Raw genomic sequence first — 19,619 nt, forward strand, 5'->3', positions numbered from 1 at the left:
CTTTAAACTTTATACTGAGAAGATGAAGTGAGAACCACTGATCAAAGTCACTGAAGTCCTCCCAGGTTCCCTCCTTGTCTGCTGGAAACATGAACACATGAATGATCCTGCTACCTCTCATGTTAAGCTGCACTTGACAGTGACAGCAGGAGAACAAAAATCCCAGTGTGTCATCAACATTTCCTGTCAAATCAATGATAGAAGCTGTTGAGTTTCTGTATCAGAACAAGGAGAAAGGAGCCCCAATGAAAGAGTGATGGTTCTTGATTATGATTTTGTTCTTCACTCCTACACCAGAGAGTGAAAGTGTGGGCTGGCTGGGAGCAACTGCCTGCTTCAGAGTGGGAGGAGCCTCAGGACTTTCCAGTGAGAGCTGCAAACTTCCACCAGCGCCCAGTGCCAGCAGGTCTTCATGATGGAGCTGAGAAGAGCACAACAACACCAGAGCACTGGAGAGGAGCACAACACTTCTTTGCTTCCTGGCCACTCTCATGTCTGTCTGTCCATCTGGAGCTGGGGGGAGGAGCTTCACATGTTTTTCTTTTTTAAAAAAGGGAATGACATGACTTCCTCTGTATGTTAGAATATGAACGACTAAAAATGTTCATCCCCAGTTCAAAGTTAGAATTAAATTTAAAGTAGAAAACTCTTCCCTCTTCAATCCTGTCACTCAGTGTTGTAAACTGTTTCAAACAAATTCTACTGTTCAACAGTTCAAGTGTTTCTAATGAAGCTGAATGTTCGCCTCTTCTTTCCTCAGTTGTGTTTCTTTCATGTCCTCCTGAGATCAAAGACAGAATTCTGGGTACAAATAAAGACACCATCAAAGCCCCCTGATGACATCATCATCAATTCTGTCTTTGATCTGTGTCTGTCCAGTTTGTCCTGAGTGGATCCAACAGTTTCCCATGGGTGACTCTGTCGTGGTCTCTCTCCTCCTGCTGTCTCCAACTCTCAGAGTGCTTCTACTGGTTTCTCACCATCGTCCGTGTTGTTAGGCAGAGCACTGGTTAGGACTGAGGCCAGTGATGTCATCACCTCCAGCTGAGACCTGCCAGGTGATCCTGCTTCATTCAACTCTGCTGCCTCTACCACTGCCCTGACTGGTGAGGCTGACAGCAGGTTCTCTCTCATCTAAACTCTCTGTTTACAATGGAGGCTGAAATCCTTGTGATTGGTGGTTCAATCATCAGGTCTGTTGAACTCCCAGGTGCCATCACCTGCTGTCTTCCTGGTGCCAAAGTTGTGGACATTATTGAACGTCTCCAGGACTCATTGATCTCCACCCCTCAGCTCACATCCTGATTATACAAGTGTGTGAATGACATCACGAAGAGGCAGCCAATCATACTTCATGACCAGCTTGAGTCTCTTGCTAGTTCAAATCAGAGTCTGGGTAAATTCTGTGTTTTTTCTGGCTCCATCTCTGCTCCTTCCAGAAGCAGGGAGCATTTCAGCCTCTTTCCAGTCTGCATGAATGCTGAAAGGCTTCTGTACTGTTTGGCTTTGCTGTTTCCTGCAGCTTGGACATCAGATTAGAACGAACCACACTCACTAACTCACCTGTTCTTAACCACTGAGAGCTGATTTGGTTAAACATGGAAAAACACTGACTCACTATGAGGATGTTCTCCTGCCCTGTGTAGGTGGAGCCAAGAGAGTAAAAAGACTGAGACCCAGAAATCAGGGCTTCTTCTCCTCCATCTTAAGGTGCTTAGACTGAAGTCTCAGCTCTGACTCTAGATCTGTTCTCTGTGTGCCAACATAAATGTGATTGGACCAGAGAAGTTGATGAGGATTTTGTTAACCTGAACCATGATAGAAAATTGTTTTAGTTTATTTGACAGCTGATTGAAGACGTGGGTCAAAACTGACCGTTAACATAGAGATGGGAACAGGAAGCTGACACAAGAGGAAGGTTCCAGCTATGAAAAAGGAGTCTGCAACCATTAACAGGAATGAGCGGAAGACAATGGATGAATGGATGGATGGATGTTCGTGAAAATTTAAACCAGACAACCACTGTAGTCCCTCCTACATGATAAGCGCCATAATTTTTCTCACTCATGTCTTTTTTTTGGACTGGTTCCATGGTGTAATGGTTAGCACTCTGGACTTTGAATCCAGTGATCCGAGTTCAAATCTCGGTGGAGTCTCCAGCAAGTCTGTGACGGACATTGAAAGAGGAATTGCATTTTTCTATGGCCAACTCGTGCTACTTGGCTGTGGCTGGTTGGGAGGAGGCTCAGGCCCTAACAACGCTGCCACCACCTTCAATTAAGACCTCAGTTTTGTCCTGGTTGAGCTGGACAAAGTTCTCTGTCACCATGACAGGTAAATGGACATCAACTGGTCCTGAGTCATCAGGAGACACGGCCATGTGAAAAGAAAGAATCGCTGCTAGCTTGACAAAGAACTGCACAAACCAGGTTCAAGCTGGACTTTGGACCCTGGTATCTGCAACGACTCCATCAACTCCTAATCTAGTATCTTTGCTGAGGGTCCAACTATTTCACAGAACATTTGAGCATCACAACACTTAGCAGGACCTTCAAGTTGGATTCTCAGAGACTATTTCCCCAACCACTACATTGGCATCTACACTACCCAGATAGCAGGAGTCTTTGGGCCAGATCCGTTTGAAAGCTTCCTGATCCGGCTGTGGTGCACACATGACGGTTGTGGCCCACACATGAAATACAGGTTTTAACCCGAAAGCTCCAAAATCCAAGGTGAAATGAAAATGTGTGTAACTAACTGGATTCGGTCCGAACATCCGAAGGTGCCAAATACTGAAGTAAAATCAGAACTGGACCAATCCTGGGTCTGGTGTGGTGCTGATCTGCAATCGGGATGCGGGCCGTTTTTGGGCCATCGTGCGTCGAGACACTGTTTGTGTTCAAAGTTAAAATCCCACAATAAGAAGTAGCTGAATCTGACAGGTGAAGGTTTGGAACTACAAGATGGTTGATGTTTCCTTGACTTGATGCTCTGACTGTCAGGGTGGATGACAGCTTCTTCTGCTGCTGCATCTGAGTGGCTAAGATTTGTGTCCAACCAGATCAACTTAAAGAGCTTCAACAGACAAACTGTCCAGTTTAACAACAAATACCAGTCAGTAGGGCTGAGTATCGATTCAGATTTTCCTAATCGATTTGATTTGATTTTCCGAGGTCCGATTCAATTCAATTCACGATTCAATTCGATTCAACGTCCATTTATTTATTTATTTAAACCTGACCAAGTGACTGACAACAACAAAAAATGAATGTATATAAATCAAATTGAAATAAATTACAAGATAGACATTGTAAATAAAGTTTCTCCAAAGATGACACACATAAACAGGACACTCACTTAGCTACAACTGTCTCACAGCTTCTGTGCAATAACACTACAATGGTTGTGACAACTGCATCAGAACAGAATTAACAGCCATCTGTTGACTCAAATAAATGTAGGCAAATTAAAATAGCGCCAATATCTCAGTTTTTTGGAACATGGTCTGTATATTTGAAACATACAATGTAAACTGAAAAACACCATCAGACAAGTGGTGACATTCCATCTTGTTTTCCAGGCATTCTGAACTTCCTGTTTGGGTTTGGTTTGTTTTTCATTCATGCAAAAAAGAAAAGTATTTACAAGTCTAAACAGTTCTGAATTACTCCTTAAAGGGTTTTCTTGACACACGAATAAAAAAGATCTTGTAAACTTCTGAACAATAATCACAAACCTAAGTCCATAAAACTTCAAGACCTGTCATCCCTTTTCTTACTTGTTGGAGAGAGTAAGATTTTTCTGCATGAAAAGGAGTTGATCAACATGTTGAGGAGTAAGGCAGCTCCTTTTTGCCGTCACAACATCCCCAGTGGTGGAAAAAACCCGCTCGGACGGGACACTGGTACCAGGTACACAAAGGTACCGTTTTACTTGGTGGGCCAATAGGGGATCCTGCTTTGCATGTGTTCTCCACCAGTTGAGAGGATTCTCAGAGAGTGGAATGGGTGTTACTTCCCTGTATATTTTGATTTCATCCTGGGCCTTTTCAAATACAGTTTTCTGTGTAACTGTCTCTTTCCGCATGTAGGCTGACCCTAGGAGAGACATCAGCGCAGAGGATTCCTTTGGTCTCTTTGGTGGAGCAACATCTTCAACGGGATCAGGCACAGCTTCTTCTTTTCCACCAAAAGCAGATGTTTGCTGTTTGAAAATAGCAAGAAAATGATCTGGAAAGACACTTGGAATACAATTCAGAATACAACTGCTTAATATTAAAATAATGAAGACAAATTAAATTTGAGTTGAATACAGTAAAGTACAAAAACTGTAGGAAATAAGGTTTTTTTTGTGTCAATAACTTACATTAGAAGCCTCCGCCTGTGCCACAACAGAAGCTTCAGTCACCAGTCGGGAGAATGTGTGGTTCCAGGCCTCATCAGGCAAGAAAGGCAGAGCCTTGAAACGAGGGTCTGACGCTGAAGCAACATAGAGCCTGTCCTTCAAGGCACGAACCTTGAAAAGATATATTTGATCACTTAAATATAATTTAATTGGAAATGAATGTGCATGAATGCACACGCATTCACCAACATACTTTTTAAGCTTACCTTGAATTGAGGTTGTTGTCTGCTGCTGTCCTGACCTCTTTGATGACTGTTGAATCCTGGGGGACACAGCGCATCTCTTCCAACAGTTGTGCATGCAAGGGTGCAATGATGGACAGAGTCGGGGATTTTTCCTCAGACTTGGCAAGAGTAGCTGCTTTCAGTGGCTGAAGGGCTTTGACCACATCCTCTGGGACTCTTACGTCCACTTCTGTCAACGTGCAGACATCTTTCTCGTTTCTGCGTACTTCAGGTGACAGCAGAGCTGCTGAGATGGCTGGTTGCTGCTGGAGGAAACGGTCCAGCATCTCCAGTGAGCTATTCCAACGTGTCACCACGTCAATCACCATCTTGTGCTCAGGAAGCTCCAGCACCCTTTGCTTCTCACTGAGGATGCGGCTCGCCGTAGAGCTACGATGAAAAAATGCAGCCATGCGTCTGACTCTGCCGAGCAAGCGTGCAGCTGTAGGGACTTTCAGCGCAGTTTGCGAGGCTAAATTAAGAAGGTGTGCAAAGCAACCAATGTGCAACAAGCCCGTAATCTCCGCAGCGCGGACAATATTTGCTGCATTGTCAGTTTCGATGGCTGGCACCTTGTTCCTAAGCTTCCACTCGCCTATTGCACTGAATAACAGTTCGCTGAGTTTTCTCGCTGTGTGGCTGGTTTCCACGGCTCTGGTTTGAAGAACATGGCATGCGAGGACCCAGTCGCTAATGTAGTGAGCTGGAATGGTCAGATATGAATCTGTTGCTCTTGACGTCTAACAATCACAAGTCAATGCCACGTTCTCTGCTGAGTGAAGCGAAGTTTCGATGCTTTGTTTTAAGCTTGCGTTCATGTTTGGTATTGTCAAATGTCTTTGCATATAAAAACTGCAACAGCCTCGGTTATCTTATACCTGCTCCAGGCTGCGTTGTTTGAGCCGTGTCGACTGGTTTTCTGCTGGGTGATGTCTTGACAAGTGGAGATTTGTCGTATTCCCACAGTACTTTACCATCCCGTTGCATAGTTTGCATATTGCCCCCCCCCCCCAAGTCGTCGTTTTCTCCGTCCTTAAAACCAAAGTGCACCCAAACATCGGCCTTTAATCTCACCGAGTGTGCCTTCAGGGTTGTGCTTCAGTCCGCCATGTTTGCTTGACTCGTAGTAAATTCTCGCAAGATCACATTCCATTAAAACTGCCGCCAAACGCTGATCACGCGAGACTGCCAGAGTTGATACACAGGCTGTTCTCTGCGAGTTAGGAATCGATCTGTGGGTTTTATGAATCGATATCAAACCATGAAAAGGAAAATTGATTCAAATGGATTAAATCGATTTTTTTAACCCAGCCCTACTCATTAACGATAAATCTTCCATGCAAACCAAAGTTAAACACGGTGTTCCCCAAGGTTCAGTGCTGGGGCCGATACTCTTCACTTTATATATGCTTCCTTTAGGTCATATTATTCAAAAACACTCCATACATTTCCATTGTTTCACAGATGATAATCAATTATATTTATCAATAAAGCCGGATGAAGGCCAACAGTTATCCAAACTACAAGCATGCATTCCAGACATGAAGAACTGGATGACTTATAACTTGTTACTGTTCAACTCTGATAAGACAGACGTTCCTGTGCTTGGCCCAAAACCCCTTAGAGACATTATCTAGTGATGTCACTGCTCTATTGTGACTCTTTATTATCATATATTTTTATTTACTTTATTATCAGGCTGTACTAACAAGTGGTTGAAGACTCTGCAGCTGGTCCACAATGCAGGTGCACGCATAGAAATAAAGCGTAAAGCATAGACAAGAAGCATAGACAGAAACTAGGAAGAGAGAGCACATCACGCAAATCTTAGCTTCGCTGCACTGGCCTCCAGTAAAATCCAGAGTAGTGTTTAAAATCCTTCTCCCAGCTTGTGAAGCTCTTAAAGGACAATTCCAGTGCAAAACAAACCAAATGTGTGTTCTTGTATTATTAATTATTTTTGAAGAATTGCAGGGATGTATTTTTGCAACATTCAAAAGTAACCTGGTTTGGTTGCATACTGCAAATTAGCTCTCAACACAGGTTTAACAGAAAAGTCACACAGAATCTCGTGTCTTTCATGATGTTTCTTGTGTTGCAGCAGGTATCTGGAGGGTGGGGAGCTGTTCATTCCTCCTAGTTGGAAGCACCTGGGCCCATTTTTGATTTAATTGTTGTGTTTTTTTTAGTTAAATACATTCATTATTGGCTTTCAACCTGCGTCTCCCACTCTTTTGTCATGGCTTCAGTGTCATGTTTGGAAAAATGGTTTCTCCCCACTGTGCATTCTCATGTGTCTTTTCAGGCGTCCCTTTACCGAGAATCTTTTAGCACAAACTGAGCAGGGGAATGGTTTCTCCCCAGTGTGCGTTCTTATGTGTTTTTTCAGTTGTGCCTTTATCAAGAATCTTTTAGCACAAAGTGTGCAGGGGAATGGTTTCTCCCCAGTGTGCGTTCTCATGTGTTTTTTCAGATTTCCACTGTCTGACCATCTTTTTCCACAAATTGAGCAGGGGAATGGTTTCTCCCCAGTGTGTGTTCTCGTGGTTTTTCAGATATCTCTTTTCTGAGAATCTTGTGCCACAAATTGAGCAGAGGAATGGTTTCTCTCTAGTATGTGTTCTTATGTGGCTTTTCAAATATCCTTGAACAGAGAACATTTTTCCACAAATGGAGCAGGGGAATGGCTTCTCCCCTGTGTGAGTTCTCATGTGCATTTTCAGATGCCCTTTTTCTGAGAATCTTGTGCCACAAACTGAGCAGGGGAATGGTTTCTCCCCATTGTGCATTTTCATGTGTCTTTTCAGACTTCTCTTTTCTGAGAATCTTTTGCCACAAACTGAGCAGGGGAATGGTTTCTCTCCAGTGTGTCTTCTCATGTGTCTTCTCAAATTACCCTTTTCTGAGAATCTTCTGCCACAAACTGAGCATGGGAATGGTTTCTCCCCAGTGTGTGTTCTCATGTGATTATTCAAACTCCTTCTGTTCCTAAAATCTTTACTGCATGTTGAGCACCTAAAGGGACGCTCATCCTTCCTGACTTCTGTCTCAGACTCAGAAGGACCAAAGTTCACGTTCCTGATGATCTCTGATTCTCTTTCAGTCTTTACTTTTTGCTCTTTTGAGCTGCAATGACTCACTTCCTGTCCTGGTCTCAATTTCTGAAGCAAATTCCTCCTTGAGCCAAAGGGTTCCTTGTGCTCAGAGGTGGCCGTGTTATCAGGTCTGACCCAATCATCCTCACTGACTTCAGGCTCAGCTTCAGAAGAGTCTGACATCTGGTCTTCAGTCTGGGGTTGTACAAGTGGATCTGGATCTACCTTGCTGGCTGGTTCTTGTTCTGGTCCTCCACTCTCTTCTCCATCAGCTTCTGTTTTCAGAGGATGAACTGGGCTGCTGCTCAGAGACTCTTCTTTCAAGTTCTCCTCAGTTAGACTCTGATGAAGCTGTGGGAACTGAGGTTTCTCTTCGTCCCCTTCACTCTTCACAGGGACCAGAGTGAAGGGGAACGTGGTGATATCAGCCTCCTGCTGCCCTTGAAGCTGCCCTCCCTCCTCACTGGTCCAGAGCTCCTCTCACTCCTCTTTAATGTGGGGGGGCTCTGGGTCCTGCAGCTCAGGGGGAACCTCTTCTTTAATCACCAGCAGCTGCTCCACATCTGCAGGACACAAACAGCAACATCAGAAATCTCTTCATGTGACTCTGAAACAGCGGAGCAACAGACAGAAACAGAAATCAACTCAATGAAAAGAGACGTCCTGCTACTGACGACCAGTCAGCAAACTGGGAACAGAAACGCTGGCTTCAGATGCTTGGATCAACGTTGGGTCACCCAGGTCAAAGGTCATAGGTCCCCATCACTGAATGGTTTTGTCCATTCATAATCACAAGGTGAGGTTTAACCACTCTAACAACACCAAATAGCCGTCAGCTATTAAAATCTTCTATGTTTCTATGTTTTAACATTCCTGCTCAGTTGGAACACAATGGCCCGCATTACAGACACAACAAGACTGGGGACACTTGCTGGCTACCATTAGCATGAGTACCGCCTCCCAGTGTCCTGGTCAGTGTGTGGGGTCCAGGGACATCCTGGCCACTGGGAAAAGTGGGGCAATTCTTGAATGGCCGGTCCAGCCCAGGCCGGCTGGGCAGTGAACAAAAATAACTTTTTAATAGGCCTGTATAGTTTCCATTATAGGAGGCACAGTGGTGCAGTGGTTCACCCTGTCACCTCACAGCAACAAGGTTCTGGGTTCTAGCCCCTGCTCAGGCACAGGATCTTTCTGTGTGAGTCTGCATGTTCTCCCTGTTCCTACGTGGGTTCTCTCCAGGTTTTCTGGCTTTGCATTTGTATTGTACATGTAGCTGAGTCAATGACTATGATATCATTTTACTCTTAATTTGGTGAACTTTCTAAACCTCTAATACTGTAATATTGTAGTAGTAACAGTGTGATAGCCTTTTATTTAGAAGTGGAAACTCTTCTCATTGTTCTATACTGTTGATGAATGGTTGATGGTCTTCAAAGTTCCTGTTCATGTTGGAGCACTGGAGGTCTGAACCACTGAGACACTCAAAGAGCTGCATGAGTGACGACACTTCAAGCTGGCAGAACGACTCCAGCCAGGGTCCTGCTGAGTGTTGTGATGCTCCGTGTTTAGCTGTCAAGCTAGCAGCTCTGGACTCACTGATCTGGACTGAAACTGCATTGAAATGAAACAACAGAGCTTCACTGGTGTCTGCAGGAGGTTTGCCTTTGGATTTTGTCCCCCAAAGTGACTGTAACATTGGTTCATTCTGACGGGACTCATTTGGATATCATGTGACTTGCTGCAGGAGACAGAGAGACTGCTGACACGCGTGTGTGTGTCTGTGTGTGTGCGTGTGTGTGCTGACTGAGTCAGTGCTGCTCTTTCAGCATCACCATCCTGGTCCTCCTGATGTGTCTGGTGGTCTTCAGCCTGGCAGCAACCACCTTCAGCTGCTCCACAGCTTTCCTCATGTGTCTGATCCATGATGGTGGTAGAATGGAGCTCCATCATCAGAACAAGTCCCACCAACATTGTGCTGCCTGCTCTTTGACTTTTACTGACTTGTTGTTGCTGATTTGATCCACCATCTTTATCTGAGGGGGCACTGAGCAGGTCTGGGATCATGGATGGGATTGGACCACCTTTGCCTTCAGAAAAACAATCCAATCCTTCTTTCTGGCTCCTGAAGGTGGAGTTTGTCTCTGGGATTTTTCCACAAAATTTTAGAAGTTAAAAACCCCACAAATCCTGATGGACTCCCAACATTACTGGATTAAGAGTTGACAAAATGATCTGCAGCAGCGGAAAAATCTGCTGAAAAGGGTGCGTGATACAGTGTCAGCTTCCTCTCATCTCTCTGTCACACCGCTGTGTGTGTGTGTGTGTGTATCTTCTCGTGACACACACGCACACACACACACACACACACCCTCCCAACCCCACTGCCTCCATCACCATCAATCACTGCTTGGACCCTAACGAGCCAGGACGTAGCCCGTCAGGTTCCAGCACAGCTTTTTGCTGCGTTGGGCTGCACTCAGAATGACGTTTCTCTTTCTCTCTCTCTCCCTTCAGAAAGTAACAGATGAGCCACAAACTGAATGTGGACCAGATTCACTGCAGAAGCTGAAGAATCCATTGGAAAAGGCAGCACTGAGAGGACAGGTTCACCTCCTCTCTTTCCCTCCGAGCCCTGTCATTGATGCGTCTCAGCATCTTGGGAGAGTTCCTTCTCTGCTTTGTCACAGATCTGAACCCCCTACCATCAAACCACGTTCCATCAAAGAAAGAGGACTTTGGTCAACTTGGGCCATGAGAAGTCCAGAACACATGACTTGGATATGGAGGTTTGTTAGAGTTTGCAAAGGGAAACAGGAGGCTGTTGTTGAGGAGTGGATGGGTGAGAAAGGAGAGTGGAGCTGTTCAGGTGCAAACAGAGTTCAGGTGCTCCAAACAAGAAGCTGAGAACAGGACAAGAAGACAAACAAGAGGTTTAACACAACGCCAACCCTTCAGTTTGGTAAATATCGGCTACATTGAGAGCTCTTATAATTCTGACTTTATTTTGTAAGTTGATCTCAGAATTGGAACCAGAAATGTTTTTTTAGTTTTCTTTTTTAATTTGGCCCCGAGGGACTGCCACCTCCTCCTGGTCAGGGGTTTGGGGCCTCAGGGACCCTCAGAGTTCCACCAGCAGAAGCTCAAGCCCTGTTCAAACTACGCTACTTTTTGTTAGCGACAGGCCCTGCTGTTCACACCATCGGCGCTCAATCAGGCTGCTGTTCACACTACAAGATTTGTCGGTGCACAGGAGTGTTCAGACTACAGGATTTTCCCCGTCAGGAGGCGTGGCCAACTGCACAGCTGACCAGGAAACTCTTGGACGCAGCGCACGCCCCTTTCATTGTAAACATGGAGGTGGAACAGAACGCAGCCCTCCAGGTCCTTAGTGCGCTACCATGGAGCCAAGAATCCTGTGTCCAAGGATATGGTGAACCCTTCCTAGAATCCATGCCCCTCCTCATTGTTGTTGGTGGCTCTGCGTCACTCCCCCACTGCCAGAGCTCCCATGTCTGCTGTCATTGGCTGCAGCTCCGTTTACGTCACTGCCACAAGTCCTGATATCCAGCAGTGCTGGTGTCCACTTTTTGTCACCGACGTCGCATGCGACCTCCCAGTCCACTGTCTTGGATCTGTTCACCCTCATTACTGTAGTGTGGTGGTCATTAATGCCTCAGCCTGATTGGGGGAGGGAAGTCACTGATGCCTAAAATCTTGGAGTGAACTGGGCTTTAGCCTTCATGTGGGACCAGGTTGAACCGGTCTGAGGGTGAAGGTCTGACAAAGTGCAATCCAATTACATGACAACAACAGTGATCCAGAGACCCACCTACCCCCCCCCCCAACACCACCACACCCTTTCCCGCCTCAGTCGCCATCATGTGCCCCTTCACATTTCTGTCTGCCCCCTTATAAATGCCCGTCGAGAACCGGCCCTGCTGCAGCTCCACTTCTTGGACTGAATGAGGGGCCCAGCAGGTCCCTGCGGGGACTCACCTGCTCTGTCCAGCCTGACTCGGGGCTTCAGCACGGCATCGAGCAGCAACCTCTGCCGGCGGTTCTCCCGCTCGTACTCCGCCACGGTTTCCTCCAGCAGAGCCACAATCTGCTCCGCGGCCGCCGCCAGCCGCTCGGTGAGCAGCGCTCCCAGCACCGGGACTCCAGCCGCTGAGTCTCCTTCTCCCAGCTGCAGCAGGAAGTCTTCAGCGGCGGCGAGGATCCGCTCCTGGACCGACACCCGCAGCAGCTGCGCGGCGCACATGTTGAGGTTCTACCGGCGCCACTCAGCCTTCAGGAGACAAAGACCGAGGCGGGGGTTCACGGACTTCTCCTTCTTTCCTTGTTGTGTTCAAAGCTTCCCGCGTCTTCTTCTCGTTTTTTGAAGTGCGTATTGATGACGTATGTGGTGACGTCCGAAGCCTCGCCAGCCGGCAGTGACCACGTGACTGATTCAGGACCTGCTTCTCCGGCTTGGCGTGAGATTCTAAATCTAAAGCAGTGAAACGCCGTGGTTTCCTCCCTCTGGTCCGCGCATCTGTTGGAGTTTCGTTTCCAGAGGTGAACCAGCGAGGAAGAGCAGGTTTTCCCCGTCTGGGAACATCTGGAGTTGATTTCTCCTCATCAGCTCTGCTCCTACTGATGACTGTAGGAATTTTTCAACAAGTCATCATTAATCAATCAGAAGGACCCACAGAGTCTATATTGCGCTGTTCAAAATCTGAAGAGGACACCCTCTAGTCTAAAGTGATCCTTAAATGTGACAACAGTTGATAACAAACTACCAGAAGAGAAACCAGTCTGTTGCATATCAAAGTATTTGTAGCAGGGTCAGTGTGACTGTGAGCCTTCATAGCCAGCATGAAGGAGCTGGTTTTATCTTTGCTGGGGAAATCCCACACACACTGCTCTCAGTTCCAAATGTGTGTGTCCTCACTCCTCCGTCCTCCTGCTGCCCTCAGAATACAGACACAATTCAACCTGGCAAGTTTGGAGCATAGAAGTGCTCCTGAAGAGATGTGTGTCAGCCCACAGCTGGCTGTTCTTACCTGGAACCTCAAGATGAAACTGCTTCCACAGATTGGAAATGAATCTGATGTTGACTTTTGGACAAATCACCTGTTCATCAGTTCATCATCACTTCCATCCATTTCTACTGCTTATCTTGTTATAGAAAGGAGTCTATCTGCTGTGTGACTGAGGCAGTTACTGTGAGCTGCTGCATGTCTCAGTGTGTGTGTGTGTGTGGGGGGGGGGCTGTGTGTGTGTCAGTGACGTGCGGTCAGGGGAGGCAAGTGAGGCCGTGCCTTGCCCGTCATCATGGAAAGAAAAAAATGTAAATTGAAAAAAATAAAAGCAATTATTGTATTTTTCCTTTGATTTGTACGATAAAGTTATTTTGCTTTTAACTCAACCAGTTTTAAGTTATTTTTTATTCAAAATCACAGTTTTTTCATATTTATCGTTTAAATACTGAGAAGAGATGTGCGGTGAGGCACCAGGCAGCTGAGCCTCACCAGGCATTGCTCAATGACTCGGCTAACTGTGCTGCATGCTACGCAGGGAGCCCGTATTGCTGTCTCTTTCTATGGCGCTATTAAAATGTTCAAATACTTCTGCTAAACAAACTACATTTCTATAGTTTAGCTGGTGAATATCATGTAGAGTGTTTTTGTATACACTGAGTGTACGTGTTTCTTGTGCTGAGCGATCATAAAAACGGCTGCGAAAAGGTGCCGGGTGAGGCACGCAGTTCTCCTGCCTCATGGAGGAGGCGCTAGTGAGCCCAGGGATTCTGCTTGCGCCTCCTCCGGTCCGCTGCAGAAGAAGAAGTGACAGCGAGCTACAATTTACTGTTAGGAAAGTCAAGTGCAGTCATTCAGTTATTGTTTTTCTCCTGAGTGGCCGTAATGTCACAATGGAGGATTCCATTTCTAAGCTAAAACAATTTTCTAAATTGGATTTTCAATGGAAGCAGGAGGTTCACGCTAAAGTATCCAGAGCGCTGAAGAAGCTGTGGCAGACAGAAGCCAAAACATGGAGAACATTTTTTGACTGTTTTTATTATTAAATGCAGGTTTTTTTTCATATGTTGACAGATCTGATTGTGATGGAGTCGGTGCCTCACCAGCCATGAACCTCACCACACGTCACTGTCTTCCAGTGAACGTCCAACTATCCTCTGAAATAAGAGATGAATCTTTCCCTGCTGAGACTCCTGATCTCTGACTGTCACTAGCATGTGCTAGCAGAGTACAGCACTCCTTCTTCATGATCTGTCTTTGTCTCTGACCAGCTCTCCTGCTCTCTTTCCTCCTACCAGTCAAAGCAGACATCCGCACCTACTGATCTTGGATCTGCTGCCCGTTCCTGCCTGGTAAAAGAAGGAACCAGCACCTGGTTCTCCAGGCTGAATGAACTCCAGGACGTTGGCCAGCCGTGTCAGTTGAAACCTTATTTGTCCAAATAGAGAAAAAATAAGTCTGATTGTTGATGAAAGATGTCATCATGGCTTTGAAACTGTGGTTGGGGACCAGCCAACATGAGCACATTCTAGAAGAATAGCAGTAAAAACAGGAAGTGTCAGTTAGCAAGTACTCACCAGTCTGTCACTATCATACTTGATTCTAGTGGAACAAAATGGCTGCTGCTGACTGTGCTGCCTGGTGGAGGATCACTCTTCACCATCCTCTCAGGCCTTGATGGAACCAAAAAGGCCAGTTCCTGGAGAAGATCCTCTAGGGGTCCAGGTTAAAGCGGTGCCCCAGCTGGCACCAGGATCTGACCCAGGTCCTGCATGGGAGATACTGTCAGTTCTGTTCTGCCCTGCTCACAACCACAGGCTGGTGTTGAGGCCTGCAGCAACCAGGGCCCCAGTCACCAAGAGTATAAAGGCTGGTCATTGTGGCAGTGGGAGGAGTCAAAATGAAGACAGACCAATGAGAGCAGGACGTTCCTGGAGAAGTCAGAAGAACTTGACCATTTTTTCTTACAGTACCCAGGAGGTTTGGTAGTTGTTGGGATGGAAGCTCCAAAAGCAAAGAGCAGACAGCAGGATATCAAAAGAAAAGATCCAGACACTAAAACTACAAGTAGAAACAAGAAGAAATACTAAAAGCTTTGGAAAGATACTACAAGGTTGGATATACATTATTATATACACTACTATTCTCACTGACTCCTAAAGAGGGACAGGAAACATTAGAATGTGGATCAGATCAGCTGATTTCAGTGTTGAGTCCATCCCTCCATCCACTTTCTATTCTTATCCTTTAAGGGTCATGGGGGGGGGGGGCGATCCCAGGTGACATTGGGCAAGAGGCAGGGTTCACCCTGGACAGGTCACCAGTCCATCAGGAGAAATGAGGTGGTCGGCATCATGCAACCTAAACTAAAACATTAGTCAGATCAAATTCAGATTAAAGCAAGAGTCTCCAGATCAAAGTCAGAATTCCTGATGATGTCATCAGGGCTTTGACAGTAACTAGAATTCTGTGTTTGATCTCAGGAGGACATGAAAGAAAGACAATTGAGAAAAGTAGAGGAGACCACGGCGGCATGATGGTGCAGTGGTTAGCACTGTGGCCTCACAGCAAGAAGGTTCTGGGTTTGAGTCCAGGCTCGGGTGCAGAATCTGCATGTTCTCCCTGTTCATGCGTGGGTTCTCTCTGGTACTCCGGCTCCTTCCCACCGTCCAAAGATGTGTAATTTGGGACGAGGCTGATTGGACACTCTAAATTGACCGTAGGTATGAATGTGAGTGTGAATGGTTGTTCGTCTCTGTATGTTGGCCCTGCAATGGACTGGCGACCTGTCCAGGGTGAACCCTGCCTCTGGCCTGTAGATGCTGGGATAGGCTCCACCCCCCTTGACCATCAATGTCGGTGTTTTGTTAATTGCATGCCACATGAAATTATTAGTGGTCACTTTTCTAGCGACTGTCTCACAGTAGCAAGACAAGAACACTTCTACTTTTGACGTTGACAGTTTGTTCAACACTAAACTTCATCCAGTACCATGTTGTCAAACACTGGAACCTCCACAGCACCTGAACAGGGACTTGAACCCTGGACCCTCAGATTAAAAGTCTGATGCTCTACCGTCTGAGCTCCTCAGGCTCTTTCTACAGCATTGAGACAGGAACAGAAACACCTGTGAAGGTCAAACTGATGCTTTCTTGACTTGTTCAGTCCTCCATGTTAAAGTCCACCAGGCTTTTGATTGGCTCTGATTCTCTGTGGCAAAATCCAACAAGAGGCTCCAAAAATGTCCTGAATGTCACAAGGTAAGGCGATTTTATTTGTAGAGCCCATTTTCACTAACAGTTTGTCTCAAAGGGCTTCACATGGCATCATAACAACATCCTCTGCCCTTAGACCCTCACATCGACTGAGGAAAAACTCCATAGAAAACCCTTTTAACAGGGAAAAATCTGAGAAACCTCAGGGTGAGCAACAGAGGAGGATCCCTCACCCAGGACGGACAGACATGCAGTAGATGTTGCTACAGACAAGAAAACAGTTTACAATGCAGAATGTGAGAAACATGGAAATGTTAATGACAGTTGAAGAAGGAAGCTTCTGGTAGGGGAGGCAGGGAGAGCAAGCCAGCTTGATGGGGGACTGGATGGTAGACTGGATGGTAGACTGGTTCATGGAAGGGGAGGCAGGGAGAGCCATCAAGCCAGCTTGATGGGGGACTGGATGGCAGACTGGTTCATGGAAGGGGAGCGCAGGCCAGTGTGACAGTAGGGAATAAGGGGGGGGGGGCGGTGCAGGCGGCGGTTGGAGGAGTTTCCAGTAAAGTTGTGTGTCATCTGCATAACAGTGAACAGAGGGCAGTAGAATATCAAATCTAGAGGTTCGGTCCATTGTGTCACGATGACATCAAAGACAAAATTCTGAAATCAAAGAGTAAAAAAAATTCTGGGTTCAAAGAATTCTGAAGTCAAGTTTTGGAAGTCGACCATGAACATGAACCTCCAAGTCTGAAGTTTAAACTGGTAGCTGTGGTTTGACTGGTTTGTTGTTTAAGTTACCAGGTTTGTAAATACTTTCCCATTCAGGGCCTTGAATTTCAGGGGAGTCCTTCGACAAAGTCATGTCCAAATAAGGGCATTTCTGGTTCCTTGAAGCTGCCTTTGATGCTCAGCCACAGGTAAATCCCTCCTCCTGGTAACAGGACAAAGTAAACATTGTCCCCATGGTACTGAATCAGGGAGATTTGAATGTGTGGGGTTTCTTTGTTCTTCATCTTCATGACTGAACAGAGAAGCTTTAGTTGATGGCAGTTTTCAAAGTGGAGCTGCTGCCAAAGGGGCTTTCCTCCATTGTCAGGGTCCTGCTTCTATTTGGGCGGTGAGGACTCTTTCTGAGCCGCTTCTTGAAGGGAAGTGAAACAATGTGTGAATGAGTGACTGCTGGAGCAGAGAAACATCTGACAGAAACTCCTTCAAGAGGAAATCTGCTCTCACAGTCCTGGTGTCCAAGCAGCAGGGTTTGATTGACAGCTAGCCTGTCCTCTAATCTGAGCGGTGTCTTCTAGGTGATGTCCCTCCCTCCCTAACGGTGCTGCCCCCCTCCAGCCAGGAGCTGCAGCAGGGGAGGGTCACGCTGGTGTTGTTGGCCAACAAGGGCTTCCCTTCAGACTGGAGTCTGGCCTGGAAGGTGGACGGCAGCAGCAGCGGCGGCGGGGAGGAGAGCAGGAGCCCCGGGGTGCTGGAGAAGGACGGCCTCTACAGCTGGAGCAGCACCCTGAGGCTCCCCGCAGACCAGTGGAGGAAGGTGGGCTGGGTGAGCTGTGAGGCCACCCAGGGCTCCCAGACTCCAGTGTCAGAGGTGCTGAGGAGAGACCAGTGTTCCCAGTCCTGACCTGACTCACTGGGACTCTGAACTCTGCAACAGTTTTCCTCTGTAAACGTTGCCATCAGAATGTTTGCTGCTCCATTTTGATTGTTGCTCTCCAGCTTCAGCTCAATAAAAACCTCTTCATCACATCAGTCCCATGTGGAGCTGCGTTGTTCCAACAACACTGAGCTCTCAGCTCATAGCAGTTCTACAATAAAGGTTCCAACACAACGTTCCATTGATCCATGAACAAAGCAGGCAGTGAGACCATGATGATGTCACATCTGTCCACTGTCCAGATGTCAGAGCTGAAAATGATAGGATACCATGTTCCCTTCAACAACAGTCCAGCAGAAAGCCACCATGAAGACCTGAGGAGAAGCAAGGCAGCTCACCACAGTCAGGAACTCCCAGTCACCTCAACAAGGTTTCTGTCCACTCACGTTCAACCAGACCAGCAGATCACCTGCATCCCCACTGCCTCACCACCAGAGGGCAGTAGAACATCAACCACAGAGGCTCCCACTGAGGAATGAACACCACCACCAGCAGACGGCACTCCCTCTCTGACAGCATTTAAAGGAGGTTTCCTGGAGTGACTGGTCTGATCAGTCACTCCAGCTTCCAGTAAACCATTCAGTTGAAAATACCAGCAAGTCCCATAAACCTCCTGAACATAGAGAGGGAAACATCCCTCAGAATAAGGACACACAATAAAAACCAAAGAAATGCTTGGGTCCAGTCCCCCCTGACTGAGGACACCTGAGCAGATCTGACTCAGGCTGACCAGGTTGTGTTTGTGAGTGTTCATATGTGTGGTGTGACTGAGCTTCATCCAGGAGTGTGGCTGAGAGGAGCAGAGAGAGCAGTGCTGTGTGACAGGAACTAAACTCCACGTTCCAGTACACAGAGCTTGATGGGCTCTGTTGGTCCTCTAGCAGTCAGACCTGGGTTCAACACTGCTGCAGTTCTACATCTGGACCACGTTTTGTTCAAGTCTAATTCATGTTTCCCCTTCACACAAAACTGGTCATGCATTTGTTTTAAATCAAAGAATTCTTGTACTTTATTCCATCAATGTGAACCCTTTGTTCATGGAAACTGTTTCATCTAGCAAATCTATAACCTGCACTTCTTCTGAAGATCTTGTGTCGCTCCATGTTGGAGTTCCAAAGTTGGAGGTAAGAGTGAGGGTGTGAGAGGAGGGCTGGACGGGTGAGGAGGGAGAGGTTGAAGTGGACAAAAGGCCAGGCTGCAGCACAGATAGAAGAGTTGTTGTTGCCCAGTTCTGATGGAGGAGTCAGAGTGAAAGGAGGGATAGGAACCTGAACGAGTGAAAGGAGAGGTGTGTATGACTGAAGGGGAAACGCCTCCTGGCTCCTCCAGCTGTGATTGGTGGGAATGGTCAGTGGGCGTGACTAAGGTGTGTGTGGGTATTGTAGTACAGTTGACTAATAGCTTGGCAACCGGCCCAGAAGATACACAGACACAGAAAGTTAAAAATAGTCCCCCCGTGCTCACCTGGACTCCTGCACAGAGGTTCATGTTTTTCCTCTTGTCTTTTATTCCAAGTGCCAATAGAAGAACAGGTTAAAGGTGCAACTTGTAAAATGAGTATCGTATCAACCGTCCTAATCGGGGTGAAGAACCCTGAGCTTTTAAAACAAAGGTTAGAAATTTCTGAAAAGTGGGAGAAGCGAACCAAAGGGACGACCTCAGCATGGCCCAAGGGTGGCACCTCTGATGTGTAAAGACTTCAGTCAGATAACAACATGAATAATATTGATGGCAGTTCAGGTCTGAATGGGGGAGCAGGAGGAAAACTGGGAGATGATGAGACTCTGGACAGAGACAAGCTGCAGCTCTCCAAAGACGTCTCTCAGGGAATCCTGGAAGAACTTGATGTGACCTCATGAAGGTCTGGAAGTGTTGAAGCAGGGACAGGAACTCAACTGCTGCTGCTGGGATCCATCTGATCTGGAGCCATCATAGAGGCAGGCAGCACCATCTAGTGGAGAGATGGGACAACAGCATGTAACTGGTTTCTGCCTGTG

The 19,619-nt window shown here is 46.7% G+C and overlaps 1 non-coding gene and 1 pseudogene across 1 annotated transcript; both read left to right on the forward strand.

Moving 5' to 3' along the window:
• The first annotated feature begins 2,084 nt into the window (after positions 1-2,084).
• trnaq-uug (transfer RNA glutamine (anticodon UUG)) lies at positions 2,085-2,156 on the forward strand. The gene has a single exon. It is a non-coding gene; the product is annotated as a tRNA-Gln (tRNA).
• Positions 2,157-8,669: 6,513 nt separating this feature from the next.
• Positions 8,670-17,828, forward strand: LOC147270553 (Ig kappa-b4 chain C region pseudogene; annotated as a pseudogene).
• Positions 17,829-19,619: the final 1,791 nt, after the last annotated feature.

This window comes from Aulostomus chinensis, chromosome 1, assembly GCF_037954235.1.
Source record: "Aulostomus chinensis isolate RoL2024-O1b breed Wild chromosome 1, RoL_Achi_v1.0, whole genome shotgun sequence".
NCBI lineage: Eukaryota > Metazoa > Chordata > Actinopteri > Syngnathiformes > Aulostomidae > Aulostomus > Aulostomus chinensis.